Raw genomic sequence first — 22,695 nt, forward strand, 5'->3', positions numbered from 1 at the left:
GACAGTGGGCTTGAGTTTTCATTGTTGACCACACATTCTGCCGATGACCATCGGGGTGAAAATGTGTAAATGGCCTTTTCACCCAGATTTATTGTTCTACACATCTCTCCTATTTCCTTTTCGATTTCTTCGACATTTAGGGCCGAATAACACGGGGAAAACAGTGCATCCTTGCCTTATGTACCGAGCGATGTGGCCCAATGATAAAAATTGGTATGTGTTGACGGCAGTTCAAATCCTAAAACGGAACTTATGCTCCATCTGTAATGCTTTCCCATAAACCTTCTTCTCTTTTTTTGTCCTACGCCCTTTTTAATCCCAGCCTTCATTTTCTCAAATCATACTTCTCTATCTTTGCTCTTGTACATATAATATATTATCTCACTTTCCATACAACTTGTACACATTTTTTATCATTACTGTCTTACTGTACGATGTCGAACACTTTTTCTCTAAGTGAACAAACCCATTTCAGTCCATTCTTCTTAAATATTGCTTCCTTCATGAAGCGGAACGTACATTTCTAAGACCAAACAAACTGTCATAAAACACACATTCAGTTTTCTATTCCACACTGAAGATACAATGAATCAAAATGTCACCCACCTCTTCAACACATTTCTGTTTAATTTTATCTTAAATTTTATGGAGTAAACAGAGCTGAAACGTATTTTCAAATGTATTGGAGAACTTAGTAAATCTGATCACCTGTGTTGTTTGCTTTCACCTGTAATGGTCACATAACTGCATCGTGCACAACAGTCTGACGTGAGTATTGATTAGAAATCTGTCATAAAAATTTTCCTTTTACTATCCGAGCACGAGATTTCACTTGTTATGCCGGAAAAATCTCACTACTGTAATCAGATGAACAATGTAGTACCGTAATCGAGTTTCTGCTGATATTACAGCGCGTTTTATGACACTAATAGGAACTTTTCCTTGATTCCTAGAGTAAATTCAGAGAATCTGTTAGCCTCGATGGCAGATTGTATGTCGACAGACTAGAACTACGACCTCACTGAAAACCATTAGCGAAGAAATTGTTGCAAGCACAGCTTTAAACTGTAGTCCAAGTAACAACAATTGTTGTGACATTTCCAGATGGTGGGCCAAGGAAGAAATGCTTCTTAAGAAATGATTTAAGAAGAGTAATTAGCAAATTCCTTAGCCATATACAAGTTATATTTTATAAATGGAAAGCTGCTATCAAAGTTTTCCTGATGTAGCATAGCTAAGCTGTTATATACATGGTGAGTCACTAACTAATGCCACCTAGAATGACTCCGAAAGTATGATAGTAACTGAAAAGTTTGTGGAACAAATGTTGATGGGACAACGGGGGGCATAATATGACGTTGGTTTTTTGTTGCTAGGAGGGGCCGCTTCAGAGATATGAAGGTAAACTTCGTTTTTCTAAACGGGATACTATGGTTAGGTACTTATTTTCTCATAGCGGCTATCGAGACGAATCCAGTGATATGTAACAGTAAGGTTTTTGAAGATCAACGAAGGTCACAAAGGTGGTATGAACGTCCATTTACAGAAGGTGTTCGAAGTGATGACCATTGGTATCAGTGCAATGCTGCAATCTTCTTATCGTGCACTGATTGGATTTCCTTATCACATCAGCACTTACCGAAGCACACGGTCTGACAGTTCTCTATTGCATATCTTCAGGTGTAGTTGGAAGTCTTCATAAACAATATCTTTTACGAATTCCCACAAGAAAAAATCCAGAGTCGTCAAGTCTGGCGAAAGAGCCGCCACGACACATCTCCTCCCCGTCCAATCCAGCGATTTGGGAATTGTCTCTGCAACTCATTTCTAGCCACCAGCGGAAAATGTGCAAGACACCCGTCGTGTTGATACCATATTCTGTTCCTTGTTCCTAAAGGTATTTCTTCCAATAACAGACCTAATGTTTCTTGCAGGAATGTGGTGTACTTCCTACCGTTAAGATTTACTTCGATGAAATAGGGGCCTATAATTCTGTCCTCCAGAATTCACGCCATATATTCGACGACCAGTTTTTGGTGTGCAACTTGGCGTAGCCAACATGGATTAGCAGTTGCCCAATAATGCATGTTATGCAAATTAACATTACCATGGTTCGTGAATGTAGTCGTCAGTAAATAAAATCAAATTAATAAATGTGTCATCCCTCCAAGTCTGAAGTTGAGCCCATCGGCAGAATTCAACGCAGCACACACAATTGGTACCAGCTAATTCTTGGTGGAGACTGATATGGTAAGGATGATATTTATGGTGATGCAGAACACGAACAACGCTACCCTGGCTCAAGCCAGATTCCCTTGCGATTTGACGCGAAGTAACACAATGATATCGAACCACAGTGGCAAGAGTACCAACTTCCGTTTTATCGTTGGTAATTTTCCTTTACCGGATATGTTTGCGATGCATTAAAGATCCAGTTGTTCTCAATTTATCATACACATACTTAAATGTACGACATGTATGTTGAATAGGTTGAGAATATCTTTCAGTGTGTAAGTCTGTAGCTCTCACTGAATTTCGTTGGCATTCTCTGTAAGTGAGAAGCATATCGACTTGTTCTTCGAAGGAATAAATCATTCACAATCGCTTGATTTGACGATACTAGTCTTACTGTTCCTATTAGTGTTTTGTTGCCAAACCGTCGAATGGTGTTTACATATCAATGGTACGTTAGATGGATACGCCGTATGCGACGAATATTTACTATTGTATTTGGACTATATAAGAGAGAATTGTCAGAGCATGTACTTCGACAAGTGCCGAAGTGATAAGGAATAACACTCAATCCATGATATGAAGATTGCAGCACTGCATTGATACCAGTGGTCATCACTTCGAACACCTTCTGTAAATGGACGTTCATGCCACCTTTGTGACCTTCGTTGACCTTCAAAGACCTTACTATTACACATCATTGGATTCGTCTCGATAGCTGCATTTCAGAAAATAAGTACCAAACTATAGCATCCCATTTAAAAAAAGACGAAGTACCTCACCCACAAAACTTTTGAGGTACTATCATACTTCCGGAGTTATTCTAGGTGGAAATAGTTAGTGATTCACCCTGTATATTGGTAAATAAGAAAATTCACTTCGAAAGGGCAAACGGTTAGAATTATAGCAGCAAAAAGGAAAGGAAAACTAAATAAATTTGTTTAGACTACAATGTGTATATGTTACGAAGCATTTTCAAACACTAAGAAATAATTTTCATCTATTTTGTATGTTACGTATTAATTATAACCAAAAGGCAGCAAAGGTGTGAGGCATTTCCATCCTTTCCTTGGACATATACATAATTGAGTCATTTTTCTCTTTGACTAAAATTCGTAATGGTCACAGATATCAAGTTTATACTGACTTATTTTGGTGCAAATATCTTCTGCAGTAGAGGAGAAAAGTAGAACTATATGACATAGTTTGATAGTACCCAGGTGATGGAAAATCATTAAGGTCGAAGATCACCACTCTCATACACGGGACAGAATGTTACAGTCAGAAACCCATTTCTACAAACAAAATTTAGTTAGATTAATGGAATGTGTTCTCATTTGATAAAAATGCAGCTGTAGTTTGAATACCGTAATGCTGAAGATTTTTAGGACTTGTGTCAGAATGACGTATAGATTTAAATTTTTTAACATTGATTTATGAGTATACTGAATAAGTACTGCAGTTTTGTTAATGATACATTTCTGCTGACTTCTAAATTTTTTGTACCTGTCTGTATACGTTGAAGCTCATACTTGCACTGAATTTCTCAGTTTTTCACCGTTACACTATTTTCTTTTTCAGTTTTTCCTTTCACGTGTACCAAGCCACATTACTATCAGATTTCTCACTGGAGTTAACCTTCTCCATCAGAAATATTTATATCTCGATTGTAATCTTTGTCAGTTTAGTTTTTAAATGTGTCCAACTGAAAATACTGTATTTTCATTTTTATGGGTGTATAGATCTGGATGGAGATTGATTTCTCGTTTCATAACGATCTTACAATAGAGTGGAAAATATGAATATTTCGCTGTGAGGTCTCGTCGATCTTCAGGTTATTATATATGCGAATTTTGGACAGTAAAGAGACAGGAAACCACTGGCATATTCACAAGAAGCATTTCTGTGTATGCCTTAAGTGACAACGAATACTGTGGATTACCTACATTCTGATGGCGAAATAGAAATTGTACTTCCAATCCCTACTGCCTCCAAACCCAGTGTGTTAACAACAGCACTTCCTCCTCACTGTTTAGTTGAAGGATCTAGGGTTTTAAATGCCCTTCATTGAGTTCTGTGAGAATGGAAATAAAATATTAAGGTGAAACACAGAGGACAGAAGGGGAAAGATGGAAATGTGGATCTGGGTGACGTAGTATAGGCTGTAGCTACTATTTAATACTAGCCTGTATTTCTCAATTAGTTGTTTAATTGTGAGTATGAATTTCACTAGTCTGAAGTAAAACTAATGTTCACCTGGTTACTTGATGTTTTGCGCATTGTTGAATCGTTTTTCTGTGGTTGTTGGCTATAAAATTAATGTCTGCAGTTTACAAATAAGGGAAAGACAGAATAATAATAAGTACTGCATAGATAATACTGCATATAAGGAATAAAAAAAATCATTATCATCTATTCTCTCTCTGGACACATAAAATATGTACTGCAACCTATTTGTAACATAGAGCATGATCATTACAGAGAAATGCTTATACGCAGTAACAGCCAAGTTCCTGATAATCATGATAATCAAGCACTAGAAAATGTGAATTCTGGTTGCAGCAGATTGGGTTTCCATTAGGTTCTCCAGTTTACAGGGACACTCATAAGGCATATTGAGTACATATTTTATGACACGTGGAAATGAAATAAAATATGCTATACGAGCTACAGATCTAAAAGGTCATTCAAAATAAAACAAAAATTAATTTTGCTTACAGATATGAATACATTACTTGCAGAAAACAAATTCACTGTAGATGTAACACAGTGAGCTGTTGCCTTCTGGCTATTCAATTCATAAAAATAATAAAACACAAATTTGAAAATTTTACTGACATTCACAACAGTTCACACAAGTGTTCATGAGCCTTAGAGTTACCTGCAGTCATTCATATCAGTTGCATCCACATCTATAAACTTTAGACTAACTGTAGTGTAATTGAATACACAGACCTACCAAAACAAAATAGGCACAGCACTGCAGACAACCATAAGTAATGTGTGTACTGAAATTATAGTTAGGAAATGAAGCAAAAAAATGGAAATTAAAACTGATATTTGGGAAACAGACACCCACCATGACAAATTTCCATTCAAATAGAGTCATTAGACAAAAATAAAATGAGACTTGATGAGAAAATGAAACCAAAAAGGAGACTGCAGTGGTACACCACAACATTGAATACAAAATGTATGAAACGACAAACATCAGAAAAAATATGTAAAAATTATAACAATAAACCACAAAAATTTAAACATTTAAAAGATTACATAGGTTATAACAAAGGGAACAAAAAAGTAGAATACTTAACATGCAGCATGAAGAACATATATACTGGTAGCCTGGAAGTATGATGGAATTCACATAATGTTCACAAATCATCTGTCAGAAAATAATATGACGATAAATGACTGTTAGGTTTACAAAAGAGCTACCACCTTTGTTGATGTTAAGTTAAATAAGAAGTTCTGCTAAATGTTGACATCAAGTTAGTAAGCGATATTTTTTGAAGTTACTAACTGTTTTGCAGACTGGCCCCCAACTGCTGTTCATCAAATGTTGCCCATTCACCCAATGAATAACCATTTTTTTTCTCACCAGATAATCACCATCCTCAATCCTACCACTTCAAAATCCTAAAACTCAACTTTCACTTTACACCCAAACTGTGTAAGAAAAATCATAGTCATCAAAACATAAACTTTCTAGAAAACAAACAGATGCCTTAGAGAAAGTTAATGGGAAAAATTAGAAAGGGTGCACTGATACAGCTAAATTGTATTGTAATGTTGTAGAAAGTTATCTAGCTACAATTGTGATGCCCATAATGAATGGCTTTATTGTATTGATAACAGTGAAGAAAACTTTCTAGAAAACAAATGGATGCTTTAGGAGAAAGCTAAATGGAAAAAATTAGAAAGGGTGCACTGATACAACTAAATTGTACTGTAATGTTGTAGAAAGTTATCTAGTTACAATTGTGATGCCCATAATGAATGGCTTCATTGTATTGATAATAGTGAAGATGATCTAAAGAACTCAACTGCCAACCTACAGAATATTATTGTGAGTTTTCCAAACAATAATGGTTTTTTCAAACTGTGCTCCCGATAATCAAGTCTAATATATCACTCAATGGATTGTGCTTGCAAAATTATCACATATCTACGTGTGCTATAAATAAAAAGTATAAATTTCATTTGGAATATACAGTGCTTCAGTGGACTGGAAATAACATCCAACCAGTTGCAAAATGAAGGTTTATTAAGCCTTGATCATGGTTCTGGCAGTTTTAAAACTCTTTTCTTCAGAAGATATTGTATATACAATCAAATATTATCTATATCCAATGTGAGAGTTGTTGACTCTGTTCCACTTGGATACAGAAGATATGTGAGTCAATGTACAATACCTTCTGAAGAAGACACTTTTGAAACTGTTGAAACTATGATCAAGGTTTCACAAATATATATTTTGCATCTCGTTGGGTATTATTTCCAATCCACTGAAGCTCTTGCATGCACAGTTGCTGAAGTGCAGCCATTTTTACAATCTTAGATTATACAGTACTTGAAACTTGTACAAAATCATACCTGGGAAATTATTTAACATGAGAAATTACTCACAGATAGAATGTAACTGAATATGCTCCTTCTACTATTTGAGCTGCATCGTACTGTATATACACCACTATTGATGCAAACATTTTTGTTTTTTGTTGTTTTTCTCCTTTCCTCACAAAGGTCTCTAGCCAGGAAATTTCTTGTTTTAATCAATACATTAAATTGAAGTAGGTCTGCTGAATATTGTAAGATAATGTTTTGTGGACTTAGTCGAACATTAAATTATTTATTCACAAACAATTACTAATATTTTTGCACGTTGGCAGCTGAACTATGAAACAACACAAAGATGGAAAGAATGGTACAGAATAGAAAAACGTGTAAAATGAGATGAATAATGCTAAAATAAAATTGTTTGTTGGTAGCTACACAGAACTGGACACATGGACATCCTTCAGAGGCGAGATCCGATCTTCCACTATATTAAAAGGTTCTTTTCCCCTGCTCAGGCAGTAAAATGTGTCCTGTGGATTTCAACTAGTAAAACTTTAATGTTTTTATAGTGCTTCTAAATCAGCCTGTTAACGCTGAGAATGTTTGTACTGAGTTATCAGAGAGCGCCAAAAGCACTAACCAAAAGACAAATGATAGACACGTAATTTTCAGTAAAGTATATAAAAATAGTTGTCAGCTGAAATAAGAAATTGTAATTTATATGCTTTTTTATTTCAATTCAGTTTCTTCTTCTTAAATGTGCATGCAGTCGCGCACGCGCGCTCTTGCGTGCGTGTGTGTGTGTGTTGTGTGTGTGTGTGTGTGTGTGTGTGTGTGTGTGTGTGTGTGTGTGTGTGTGTTTGCAGATTATTTGATTACATATTTATTTACAAAAATTTCCACGTTTTGGGGACATAAAGAAGTTGCTGACTCAACCCCACATTAGAAATGTATTTCTTATTATTGATATCGTAGGCTGGTAATAGATATTTCTACAGAGTATTTTTTGAAGGTGAATGAAGATGCATGCAGAAAAGACAATATAGTCTGGACACCTCATATAAGACTTATTTTGGCCATCATAAATTCATAAATGATATTCATCTTAGTTGCCATTAACTCGTTTTAGCTACCTTAGGACGATGCTTGTTGGTTACAATCCTCAAATAAAATTCATCGGTACCTCCACTTCAATAAGCAGACATTTAAAATGCAGATTGATATACTGTAAAAGTGGATAATTTTGTGACTAAGGTATTGCTTTGTGACAATAGCCCACTCACCCCTTTTATTTTTAAATGCGGTAATACTGCTCTGTGGCAGTGTGTTCCTGCGTAGTGTTGATATTGGTGGTAAAAGTTACGAGTATGTACATTACAGCCGAGCTGGTCAAAAAGCTATTTTGTTTGTACGTGGGAAATCCTGTTTAGTGGATTTCTTTCCCCCACCCATTGCCTGTAACTTCGCAGAGCTGACTAACTAAAGGCATTTCAGTGTATGTACGTTGTATGTGGTGGCCATTCTGTAATAGTATTAAATTTTAGTGACATTTTTTCAGCAACTCGAAAGAAAAAATCTTATTCCCATGGATTAAAGGGGTAACTTTGCGATGGCACACACATATGCAGAAACAAGTGTAACAACTTGTGTTATATAAAAAAAGTCTCATAACTGAACTTACAGACATTTGTGAATAAGGACAATGTATTTTTTAATAAAGACAGTGTATTATTTTCCATTATGACTTTATTTCTAAACATAGTGTAAGTTTTTCTCTCATACTTGTAAGCGTAATTTGGACGTTATTACCATCATTCGAGAGTATTGTGTTAAATGGAAATGTTGTCACCGTGTTTTCTTTTTTCCTCATTAGCTATCACTGAACGTATAGGTAAATAAATGTATAACCGTTTTAATAACCTTACTAAATTCAGGTCAGTCACTTTCATCATTTTTATTTCGTTTCAATGAGTTAGGACCTTTTAATTATTTAGACAACGGCCTTGCCGCAGTGGATACACCCGTTCCCGTCAGATCACCGAAGTTAAGCGCTGTCGGGCGTGGCTGGCACTTGGATGGGTGACCCTCCGGACCGCCATGCACTGTTGCCATTTTTCGGGGTGCACTCAGCCTCGTGATGCTAACTGGGGGCTACTCGACGGAATAGTAGCGGCTCCGGCGAAAGAAAACCATCATAACGACTAGGAGTGCGGTGTGCTGACCACACGCCCCTCCTATCCGCATCCTCATCTGAGGATGACACGGCGTTCAGATGGTCCCGCTGGGCCACTTGTGGCCTGAAGACAGAGTGCTATTAATTATTTGATTTTTGTGAAGATTTGCTAAATAAAGCTTACCACATTGAAAATCTTTGTGAGAAATATTTTTCTGCCTATGGATAAAACAAAACTGATAAAACTGGGCAAATTTGTAAGAAAGTTATAACCGTGTGCCATAATGAAACACTAGGTCAGCTTAGATGTATGAAAGATTAGATTAATTTTACTTTACCTGTCTTCAAAACACAATGTTGTCATGAGCTCAGGATAACTTTGTGACAACATTCTATATTCTGAATAGCTCATTAGGCTAAAAAATTTTGTTTCTGTCAAAATCAAAGAATAAAATTTACAGAATTTCATGAATGTGTAAATTAAATACGTCAGTGCATATTTTTATAATATTTTGTTACAAACAGTGCTAGAATTGTCACAACGTTTCCCAGTTTTACTGTACCTACCTTATGTGTAAACTTTACGTGTAATAGAAAGCATCTCTCATGAATATACATGCAAGGGATTTTAAAACACGTCTGGTGTTCACTGTGTTGCCTTTACAGTATTTTCAAATATTTCAATACTACATGGTGTGGTCTGTTTGCCAGTCCATAAATACAAAATATTTGCTGTTAGAATTTTTTTTTTGAATTGTTAGGTGATTATCTACTCTTTACCCTTTTAGTTTTTTATTCCTCAGTTTTTATACACTAATGTTCAGAAGGAAAAAAAAAAAGAAACAGAACACCTTGAACGACTAGAGATTCACAAGACGTATACACTGGTGTATGTCTCCTGAACCTGCGGACCACGTTGGTCCGCAGGTTAAAGGTCAGCATCGACACCGTGGTAAAACATCACCTAACGGTAACATGTGCCTGCGGGTCTCATTGTCACTGTAAAACGAAGGTAATGGATCAGTGTGGGTTGAGCAGACGTGCAGGACGCTTCGAAGATGCAAGCGCGAACCGTACCGTAAAATCAGTGACTTCGAAAGAGGACGCATTATTGGGATGAGTAAATTTGACGCATTCATTTGGGAAATTTCTGCTCGTGTGGGACGAAATTTTTCGGCAGTGCAGCAGGTGTGTGCGGAATGATTCGCGGAAGACCGTAGAACACGATGAGATGGGTAAGGTCGCACCATCCAGAACAGCCTCTGTGGACATCGACACGTCATCCGAATGGCATTGCAGGAAAGATCTGCGTTATCCTCGGCTCTGGCGCAACAGTGGAAGAGTGTAACAACACATCGTACACTATCAGGGATGACAGTCTCTCGCCGATTGTTACGGCATCGTACGAGCGCGTCGTCCACTTCTCCGCCTACCTTTTAAGAATGTGCAGAACTATGCTGGGCGGCAATGGTACATGGAAAGACGTCACTGAGGATAGGAATGGCGTCAGACAGTATTTTCGGACGAACCCAGGTTCTGTTTGCTTGAAAATAATGGCCCCATTTTGGTTCGCCGCAGGCAGAAGAAATGGCATCATAGTGACTGCATTCGCAAAAGACATAAAGCGCCAGCTCAAGACCTTATGGTGTGAGGTGCTATTGTGTACAACCACACACCCCAGACACCATTTTTCAGCAAGATAATGCACGACCACGTTGCTGCACGAACACGTGCCTTCTTGGTGTCGCAGGATACCAGCCTTTTACACTGCTCCAGCAGATCACCAGGCCTGTCGCCTATCGAAAGTGTGTGGGATATGGTGAAATGACAGGCGCATTGCTGTGACCCAGTGTCAACCGCCACACATGAACTTTGGGACGAGGTGAATGCGGCATGGATGGCTACACCACAGGGCGCCATTCGCACCTTATACGCTTTGACGCCAGCACGCGTGGTACAAGTTATCAAGGGCCATGGAAGACTCTGTGTCCACTAGGCAGCAAGACACCTGCTCAACCGAGGTGACTGAAATGCTGGTTTCAAAAATTATCAAATGTGTGAGAAATCTTATGGGACTTAATTGCCAAGGTCATCAGTCCCTAAGCGTACACACTAGTTAACCTAAATTATCCTAAGGACAGACACACACACCCATGCCCGAGGGAGGACTCGAACCTCCGCCGGGACCAGCCTCACAGTCCATGACTGCAGCGCAATAGACCGCTCGGCTAATCCCGCGCTGCTAGCTATTTTTGCATAACTTAGTATACAAATGCTGTGAACATGAACATGCTATCTCTAGTCTTTCAAGGTGTTCTGCTTTTTTCTGAACAGGAGTGTGGTTAAATTAACTGTGTATAAATTTGAGGTGTATTATTAGAATTTCACGAATGATACCATCAAACGAACAACGAATGTTAGGATGATGAAGGGACTGCCAGAAATTTCGAAAAGAAGAGCTTAGTCCCATTTATTCTTGCTCTGTGGCCATTTTTGTAACACATTCCACTGCGCTACGTCAGTGTTTCAAAAACCATAAATTATTTGCAAAACTGCATTTTTATGGACAATGATAAAAGCTGTCATTTATAATGTCAAGAAGATTAAATTCTGTTTGTATAGTAACAGCAACCGTGTAGTTTACTTTTGACTGGGGAAGCAAAGTAAATTATACATATTCTCAAAATTACTGGTAAACGGCACTACATAAATAAATAGTAAATATTGACTTTCAAAACAATGTGCACTGTTCCTAGATGATTTAAAAAACCTCTTCGACTGCAGACCAGTACAGATACTAAGCGCTCATCTTATTCAAAACATAGCTTTTAAGAAGAGAACGGCAACACAGGTCGGGAGGAGAACATTGTATGGAAATTGTCTAAATTGTCCCGGTTTTGATGCTTATTTTCAATGGTTCCAAAACATGGCACAGCGTGATCGACGCCACCGGATGTTTTCATCACCTTTCCGAAGATCCAAATGAGTAATTTTCAGTACTACTGTGAACGTGGGTTTCTGATATGCTAAATGTGATGTCCATTGATCGTATTTTAAAACAGTGAAATGTAACTATGAAAGTTTTTAGTTAACAATGCGAGTAGCCTTATCTTACGTGACTTCTACGCCATACACGCTATTCTGATCATTCTTATTTGTATCAAACGTAACACAATAAATCAAATAAACCCAATTTGTAAAATTTTCTTCGAATCTGATCGACCGGTCGTGCGTACAGCGAACTGTCAGCGGCAGCGAACGCCGAGAGCGCATAATGAAGTTTTTATATTTATAACTGAAACGTAAATAGGAGTAAGATGCAGTTGTTCAATTTTTTTTTCTGCTTCGTCCTCTGTGCACTCTCTCTCAGCCAATTTTTTCTCCGACCGCCAGACTTTAGATTCACTCACAACTTCCTATCGACAAATTTACTTTCGTTGATAGCATTTTAAAATGAAATCACCTGAATGATTAAAGAAATTACTATAACAACTCACCGTTCGTTGATATCAACGAAGCTGTTATTTACCCTTCTGTTTTAGGTTCATACCACTTGACTTTTCGTCACGAGGCTGCTAGGTGACTCCGCCGTTCTCCTTAGAAGCATTACGCCTGTTAATTTTCCTCTCTGTTACCCTCTAATAATTCCCATCGCACTTGTATCACTCAAAACTTCTGAAGAACTACAAGGTTGTCTCACTTAAATCTCCCTGTTTGCTGTTATATTTCTAAAAATGATTGAATTCCTCAAGGGCACCACATTAAATGATCATATATTTAGGATACAGCTATAAAGTTGGCACTCATGACGCGACAGACCTTGTCATCATCAGCTGTAGGATGGTTGCGCTCGTGGAGTAGGGTAGATTTTTCATAGTGTTCTCACTTTCTTGTGTCTAAAAGAATCCTAGGTTACAGGAAACCAGACCTAAGTTGCTGTGTATCGTGAATGCATATAAGAGTGTGGCTCACAAAACCGTGTAATATCAGTACAAATAACACGCCCGATATAGATTACACTTCGTGTCGAAGTGACAGTTGATTCCAAATCATCAACACATTCGAACTAGATACGCTGATTACAAACTCAGGACATTAGTAGACTAGATGCGTACTATCCTTCAAGAACTGTTCGTCGACTGAAGGCATTTCTCGCTGTCTGAAAAGTAATTTCACTGGTCAAAACGACAGTAATGTGCAATTAGTTTCTTGCAGCTCGTACTGTTTCTTGAGGACGATATGACATTTCTGCGCCGCATTATTCCGTCATGTAACACGGTAGGAGAAACTCTGATCAATAAAACCTTTGTGGTAAACGACCACCTCACGTTATAAATGAACCAACGTTTAAGGTAGCAGCTACTTCTTTCAACCATCGCAGGATGTCTAGATGGCAGATATTGAGATAAATGATCGCTGAGCATAAAATGAACTCGATCGGGACCCAGGAATATTTGTCAAATGAGATACCAGTGAAATTCAGTAAGCATTACGCGAAAGAATTCGTTCTCGTTCTAGCAGCAGTTTATCGTATGTCGCAGGAGCAGCGAATAATATCAAGTGATTGGAAAAAATCGGTCTTCATTATTTTCAAGAAAATTTGTGGGACAGTTGTACATGATTATAATCTTACATTAACGTTGTCAATTTGATATAGAATTATGGAACACGTTATACGCTCATGTACCGACGGTTTCATGCTCACGGCAGCAACGTGGCCACAGCTGCCTACGTCGTCCTCGCTTATGTGAAAAAAATATTTAAAAAACGAGTGGGCTGAGTTACGAAAGATCTCTGAGTGAACGAAAATATTCTGTATTAACATCGACATGGATTCCTCAGACAGAAACCTGGAGTAATACAGCTCACTGAGATTTTCCAGGGTGCTTAGAACGCTGCAGGCAACGGCGGCTACTTCGCGCCGTCTTTCTGTACAGTTTCTCACTGTCGTTTTTGTGAAGAAAGTGCAGACTTCTCGAGCATTGGACCAGTTTAGTGACTTGATACAGTTTTTCTACCACACAGAACTAAATACGTCCTTAAGGAAACAAATTAACAGAGATGGCAGTAACATCGAAAGAACCTCAAACGAGCGTTAGAGAGCTGATATTGTTCTCTATACGTATGTGCAGCATATACAGGGTGTAAGTGCAGATATTTTTATACGTGGTAGCTTAATATATATATAAATTTATTTTTGCTCTGCTTCGCGCAGTCGTCCCACGTCGCTTGGCTGTATCTATGCCGTGACGTAAACAACGCCTGAAAGTATAAATTAATCCTTTTATGTACACACGTCCACATTTGAACAACTGATCTGCTACCCACGAGTAAATAAGTATCAATAGCTTGTTCTTGCCATATGTACTTGGAGGTACCACTAACATAAAAACTTACGATTTGTAATAGGTACAAATACTAATCTGCAAACGATGTGAATACAAATATAGTGTTGTTCGGTACACCGTACTCGGTCACAAATAGAAATATCTGCACTTATACCCCTAACACTCTATGTGTATTGATTCACTGAATAACTGAAATTCGTTATGACTGTTTTGTATATAAATGGTCCACTAGAAAATGTTAGAGTCTCTGTTAGGTTGTTCGTGGGCAGTGCTTTCTATAGGTAGGTCGCAAGACTGGAAGAGTTTAGCAAAAGGCAGGTAGGTGTGAAAAGGATAAATGATTAATGCAGTGACCGGCTGCTGACTTTGAACGTAAATCAATGTAAAGTATTGCTCACAGCAAGTGAAGAAACTTATTACTGTTCGATTACTCTACTGGCCATTGGCGATAAGCAACAGAAAACATAAGAGCGTAAAATACTTAGAAGATACCTAAAACGTAATGAATACATAAAATAAACTATAGGAAAAGCAGATGGGATGCTGAGACGCATTGGAAGAACTTTAAGGACTTTTACTTCCACAACAGTAGAACTTTCTTGACCGATTTTTGTGTATTGCCCGGAAGCGGGGAACACTTACTATGTAGGATTAATAGAATAGATGGAGAAGATCCAAGACAGAGCTGCACGTTTCATCTGGGGTTCACTTAGTAAACGTCAGAGTGTTACAGAGATGTTCAACAAACTCCAATGGCAGACGCTACAAGAGAAGCGTCGGGCATCGCGGAGTCGTTTACTGGTGAAATTCTGTCACTGCACGTTCCACGAATAATCGGGTAATATATTACCACCCTGCACATACATTTCGTGATGTGGCCACAACGAGAAAATTAGCCAAATAACAACTCGTAAGGAGGTTTACCGACACTCTCTTCCCATATGTCAGCCGCATATGGAACTGGGAAGAAAATAAATTACTCGTATAATGGTACCACAGTCTCCCACCACCACACACGGTTAGGTGGCTTAAGAAGAGCAGATGTTGGTTTTTCAACTCGGCTGCTGCTATAATATGGTTTTTGGCTTCAAAGCAAAATTAAAGTAATTTTAGTAAATGATGATGCCTCAAACCCAAAAGACTTCTACTGAAATAGATGAGTACATTTGCGGGAAGCTGAAGTGTACAAATTAACAACAGCTGCATCTATCAAATGAATGTAGATGGTCTTTTATAATAAAGAAACCATGCTCACGTTTCGTTTGCCTGGATAAAACTGTGAGTACTATTGTTTCTGATACACAGGGACGATTGTTCAAGGCAATCAGTGAAATCGACCCACCATTTTCTAAACATGCGTAGTGTTACTTCATTGACCTTCCACCACAGTTAAGTGAATTTTGCGGCATTATAGCAAAAAGCTACTATGAAATGTCCGTCGACTTGTAGCCTGTCATCCAGTAACTGTTTTGTTCCTAGAATAAGCAACTGAATACAAAATTCATTTCCAGCAGACATCTGTGTCCAGCTGTGGTGACGATGTCGTGGCTGCTCGGCATAGTTCAGTGACGCATTGTTTGGACGGATTTGATGTTTGCACATTCTTGGTTGGTAAGTAATGAGTATTACTATCTTCCAGTAGTTCATCTGGTGGACATCTGGTTACATTTTATCCTGAATTACTCTCGAACAGATGGTTCTTAGTTTCGTCATCTACTTCGCTGATGATTTCTTGTTTAAGACTTCATGGACACACAGTGGTTTCTCGTGCAGTACAATGTTTCGCAAGTTCTTTTTTGACAGCTCGTTTTGTAAGAGAACGGTATGGAATCACGATGAAATTCAACATATAACTGAGGGAAATATTCAGTGGGGAAAGTAAAGCAGAGGGAGATTTCCTGAGACAAAAACACTGAAACATGAGATTTTGGGCTCAAAGGGTAGTCTTACATTTCAGAAAATTGCACATAACCATCTCTAGAACTACTAATGGTAGCACAGCGCATTATGAAAGACTGTAATGAATTGCTGACAAAGAGAAAACGAACTATTCTGTATGAATGCTACGTGTTACCTCTAACTTTCACTGAAAGCGCAGCTGAAGTTCTCGCATAACGTTAACGACAATAGATTAAGCGACTATTGATCTGTTTGTCAATGTTCTTAATGATATGGCACCACAACACGTTGCCTCATTCCAAGCAGTAGTTGTTCGTTTATCCTTCACGAACAGTGATCATCTGAGGCAATTACGTCGGTTGATTCGTGACAACCGGGTATGATATTAATGAAATTGTGAGAAGAGTGGAAATACGTAAATGCCTTCGTTGAAAAGCTCAGGAAATTTTTTATGATTGTTGGTGTTGAAGTGTGATGAAGCGTACGTATAAACACAGGAACATTGATATAAATGAACTCCCCACATAAAAAAATCGAAGCAGGGAATTAAAGAGGTTTTTGTAACTAAAATAATTATTCTGAATGATAAACAATGTTGAAGCCATTTCATGAGAGAGGAACACAGAAAACAGCAACACTTCATAATTTTATAGTTAGGTTTCAAAATAGTTTCAGTATGACTATTACCGCTAATACTATTGTACAACTTTACATTTACTGTACTTGTTATATCTATTACAAGTTCTCTTGTAGTAAACGCATTTGTTTTTGGCTGCAAGTGTTATCATATTTTAACCAGTATTCTGCATACAGTAAAAATCAAAGCGCGACAGAATTCAACTGCTGGTACAGAAATGTACTGATCCTGGAAGCCTTGAAACACGACAATATTTTCAGTGATCTATTGAATCCACAATGTAATTTCTGAGTACTGCTTTGTAGTTGTCAGATTATAGATCAGTATCGTCCTTTAATTTTTCTGTACAAGTAATATTTTTGTGAACTTCCTTTTCATCGCAGAATCCTTGATATTTTGTTAGAAACCAGTTCGGAAGCCTTTGGCCTATGTAGATTAGGCTTCTCCAGTTTGCATCCAGAAGTTTCTTGTGAGAAGCTGAATAGCCGAAATGACTCACCGAGTTTGTATTGCGGATGTGTATACAAATACACGAGAACTGGGGTTTGATTAACCGCAAGTAGTTCTCCAAAAGTCCACCATACGCACAGAAGGGCACTCACCTGCAATAAGAGGGAATAACACCCTTTCTCGAAGTGCTTAGCGCTATAAGTGTGGTCCTATTTTATTTTGGACCGTCTGCTTCCAAGCAATTAGTCAGTGGCGTCGAATACTTCCGCAGTTGTAGTCCTCTGTGTGATGCTTGCTATGTGTCTGGTCCGCTTCGTTACTCACTATGGTCCCTTGAGCATGTAGTGCAGCGAGAATGGTGCTGCTGCGAGATGTTCGGGACTTGATGGAGTGGCTGTGAGGCACTGGGATAGGGAAAACACAACATATTCTGCCACGGTGACAACTTCCAGCTCCTTCCCGCACCACAAACAGAGGGTGGTGGAATGGAAGCCCGTCAGCGCCAGCGACCATCACGGGTAGCAGAGGGGACGTGGGCGCCACCCCTCACTGCAGCTGGATTGGTCGAGCCTCCGTGCCTCCGATACTCACCTGAAACAGAGAAAGTCACAATTCAGATTGCGAGCTTCATGCAGAGAGGTTAGCGCTCGCGTGTGGCCTTAAGCGCGGTTTGGCTGGTATAGCGCATTGGGACGATATACAGCGCTGTTTTCTGACAAAGCAAAGAGAGAAACTTAAGTGTCACTTTATCCGCTTATATCAGCCGCAGTCGAAAGCTGAGGGAGACTGCGAGTCGCATCTGTCAGAACAATCAGCACATGACCAAAGTGGCTTTGAAGCAGCCTTGACAATATGTAGCACGTTTCACAATTCCTATTACGGGCTTCTAATGGTTGTATAAGGGACTTAATTGATAAGGAACTAGTAAGGAACCCTTGTCTGGAAGTGTAGCGTTTGCTTAAGAATAGGTTTGAAGATCGAATCACTGGTTTCAAGCATAATTCATTTCAGCAGATGTAATTATTTCACGTAATGAAACAAACATTACAAAATATAAAACATAATTGAACGAAATAAGTTAAACAAGGCACATTACTCAGACTGCACCGTTACAATAAAAACAACGAAATTTTAACGTAAAAGCCAAATACGATGGTTATTCTGGAAGTAAGGTCCTATCGATCGCGAAATGGAAACCACAGTGAAAGTCCGATGTCACGTTATGTCGATGTATTGGGCAGTGTCTCTAGGATGCCTGTCGATTGCATCACGTCGCTCTTTTCAGTTCTGAGCGCACAGTGAGCATGTAAGGATGCCTAGAAAATCCTCCCAAGCATAAGTGCCTGTGAGAGATTTCGCCTGGTTTCACGCAGCTCACACAGTGTAACTGCCATGCATTTCCTTCTTCGTAACAATTCCAGGCCGCACGATGATTTTCATCTCTACCCACACCAAGCATTGGCTTTGAAGGCAACATTTGGGCACAGATAACAAGCGGCGTATCAGCGTAGAGAATTAGTAGAAAGCACATGATGCGGCCTTCTATGACGAGGATATTGGAAAGATGGTGCAATGCTACGACAAATGTCTCAGTCGGAGCGGAAACTGTGTAGAGAAGTGATAAAATCTGATTACTTTACAAGCCACATAATTTCGCATAAAATACCCGAGCTTTCTAAGGCTCTCTCCGCCATCGTCACTGGGAGTTGAAACACAAATCCTTGGGTAGCTTGGATAGCTCAGTTGGTAGAGCACTTGCCCGCGAAAGGCAAAGATACCGAGTTCGAGTCTCGGTCCGGCACACAGTTTTAATCTGTCAGGAAGTTTCCCAAATCCCGATGACGATGACGAAGGCAGTTTTCGAAAGCTCGAGTATTTTATTCGACGTGACGCTGCAAGTAAACCGAGAAGATCTTATTGAAGCATACCTCCGCGAAACACTCCAAGGACATTGTAGACAAGTAGCTAGAAGTTGTAGCTGTTGTAAATAAAACATTTTTGTCACAACGTGTAGGCTTTCACGGCCGGCGTCTTCATTAGTTAAAACTTCCGGGCTGGGAGGCCGTGGTCGATCTGTAAAACTTCTTCTTCCTGACGTGTCGTTGCCAATGCGGGCAACATCTTCCGAGGTGAGTCAACGACTGACTCACCTCGGAAGATGTTGCCCGCAGTTGGCAAAGAAACGCCAGGAAGAAGAAGTTTTACAGATCGACTACGGCCTGCCAGCCCGGAAGCTTTAACTGACGTAAACATTTTTGATTTTATCTCTGGTTTACATCTCGCTACAGATCGGATCTTACTTTCCAAATAGCCCACGTATATACGAATGTAAGTACAGATATTTTTATAGGTCACTGAGAACAGTGCACTGAACAACATTAAATTCGTATTTATTTCATCCGCAGCCTAATAGTTATAGCTGTTAGGAGGAGTATGTTTTTAGGTTAGTTAGTAGCTCCAAGTGGGAGTGGGAAGACCAAGCGTTTGATGCTTATTTCTCCCTCAGGCAGCAGGTCAGGTGTTGAAGTGTGGTCGCGTGGACCCCAAACGGTTAGTTTATACTCACAAGCGTAGTTCACTTAGTGCTGCAGTTACGACATTGCAGAACACAATAAGTAGTACTATGTGACATGTTTACGGGAAGACTGTTAGGCACAGAGAAAAAAAACTAACGCTCTGAAGTGGGTACATATTAAGGTATAAATGATCGCAATACCTGCACTTGTACCTATACCCTGTATACGAGTAAGATCCTCATATTTTAAAGTTTCCTTTCACAAAGAAGGATGAAATAGCAAAAACATCTGGCAACGGACCTATTCATAAAACTAAGAGGTACTCTAAGAGAATTTTTTAAATGCGTTTGTACGAAGGGTTGAATGCGTACAGCCAGAGGATGAGAGTTGGACTCGCGAAACGTGTAGCTGTGAGTAATACTTCTCACATCTATGTGTCATATGCTACATAATGCACAAATGGTGTCTCCAGTCCTTAAGTTGGCTAATATAAGAACTAGAGGAAAAATGCTCCTGTTGGGGCACAAAAAATGCGAATATGTTTATGTTTATTTAAAGGGCTCTGAATCAATAGTGGCAGAGAGGGGGAGGGGGGGGGGGAGGGGGCGGGAGAAGGCACCAGACCCAGGTGCCCATTCTACCTTCTTCGGTTCCTCAGCATCTGTAAAAGATGTCTCAAATATTTTGTCTTGCGAACATACTCGCGTTGTTTTAACTTGCAGTTCACCTCAAATTCCCACAATCTCCCCTAACCGTAACTCACTCTCACTCACTAGTCCATCGTTATAAGTCGCTCATACCAATCCACTCACAGTTGCCCTTTCTCTCACTCACTCAGACCTATTTACTATTATCGTCTCTATCTGTCTAACTGTCGGTGTCTCCTGTCTCACAGGCAGTCTCCTTCGCTCTGTCCTACTGCTACTGTCTCCTCTCACTGTCATTACCTCACTCCTAATCCGTCTTACTGCTACCATCTCATTCCTTCCTCCCTACTGCTACTGTCTCTTCTTACTCTACTCTCATTATCTCTCCTTTCCTCTTCATCACTGTTATACAGGGTGAGTCACCTAACATTACCGCTGGATATATTTCGTAAACCACATCAAATACTGGCGAACCGATTCCACAGACCGAACGTGAGGAAAGGGGCTAGTGTAATTGTTTAATACAAACCATAAAAAACGCACGGAAGTATGTTTATTAACACAAACCTACGTTTTTTTTAAATGGAACCACGTTAGTTTTGTTAGCACATCTGAACATATACACAAATACGTAATCAGTGCCGTTTGTTGGTTACAATATCTCCGGATGTAATTAACATTTTAAAATGCAACAAACGGCACTGATTACGTATTTGTTTATATGTTCAGATGAGCTAACAAAACTAACGGGGTTCCATTTAAAAAACCGTAGGTTTGTGTTAAAAAACATACTTCCGTGCATTTTTTTATGGTTTGTAGTAACCAATTACACTAACCCCTCTCCTCACGTTCGGTCTGTGGAATCGATTCGTCAGTATTTGACGTGGTTTACGAAATATATCCAGCGGTAATGTTAGGTGACTCACCCTGCATACTTTCTCTCTCATTATCATTGTCTCTCACCCTTTTCCGCTTTCCCTTTTTTATTTCCGCCCCCCTCCCCCTTTCTGGCTTGATACTGTCTGCTTCACTCTTTTCTTAGCACTGTTATGCACTATCAACTATGTTCCACTTCCACTGTGTTCTTCTCTTTCCACACTGCCGTTGTCTCCTTCGCCGTTTCTGTAACAAAACCTCTGTCTACTATGTTCCAGAGTTTACTACTTTCCGCCTCCTTGCCACTACCACTGTCGTCTTTTCTATCAGCATAAAAAACTGTAATATGCTTGTATACGAAAATCTTTGCGAAAATTTTTAAAGGCGCTGGAGGAGGCAGAATGAGGCAGCTGGTACACCACTTTGCTGTTTGCGTCTTTTAAATAAACAGGAGCAAATTGCATTTTTTGTGCTCCGATACGTACATTTTTTCCCTTGCTCCCTTCTTTTAACTGCTACAGCGTACCATGTAACTCATATGAAAAGAAATGTACTGGTCAGTAAAATTTAGATAGTTTACTTACGCGAAACTGAAATAACGCTAAACTAGTTCTACAATCCTGACCGGATTTTACGCACAAAAAACATGTGCTTCAGACGGCTCTTGTAGATAAAAGCCTAGACTTAAAGTTTCAACAATTTTCTACGGTTATTTATTATTTATATTTTGCCTCACACAGGATTTTATGTGTAGAAGTAGGATGTCTTTGAACCTGTATCTTGGAAAAGGATAAAGACACAAGAGAATTTTCAAGGGATTAGAGATGACGATGTTAGGAATATATCTTAAAATTTTTATCCATTTGCTGTGCTTAGCCGTCTTGAAATCCTCGGCAGTGTTTTGGTCCGCTGGTGACGGAGGAAATATAGTAAAAGATCCCTTATTGTGGGGCTTGCCGAGGAACAGAACATGAGTTAATGGCGCCTCCATAACCACCATCAAGTCCACTGTAGATCACAACTAATAAATTTGCCTTAACAAGAGGAAAAATGTTATGTTGATACTGTGATCCTGTACTGTGGGCTATCCAAAACAGTTGATACTACTCTTTTAACATCAATAAAACTATAGGTATGAGTACCGGAAAATCCCGCTTTTATGTACGGATTTTTGGAATGTATTAAGTATGTGTTGTCGAATGCATATCGATACGTCATACTTCGTCGTAGGATTTATTGATCTCATAGTGGTACGTGGTGGTTGGTTCACGGGCGGTTCGTGTATCGATATCATCTCCAACGCGTGATCACCGACATTAACACTGGGAAATTTTAAAGTTAGATCGAAACGAAGCAG

General features: G+C 39.1%; 1 pseudogene; it reads left to right on the forward strand.

The window, feature by feature from the left end:
- Nucleotides 1-8,785: 8,785 nt before the first annotated feature.
- On the forward strand, nt 8,786-8,903 carry LOC126482453 (5S ribosomal RNA; annotated as a pseudogene).
- Nucleotides 8,904-22,695: the final 13,792 nt, after the last annotated feature.

Source organism: Schistocerca serialis, chromosome 5 (assembly GCF_023864345.2).
Source record: "Schistocerca serialis cubense isolate TAMUIC-IGC-003099 chromosome 5, iqSchSeri2.2, whole genome shotgun sequence".
NCBI lineage: Eukaryota > Metazoa > Arthropoda > Insecta > Orthoptera > Acrididae > Schistocerca > Schistocerca serialis.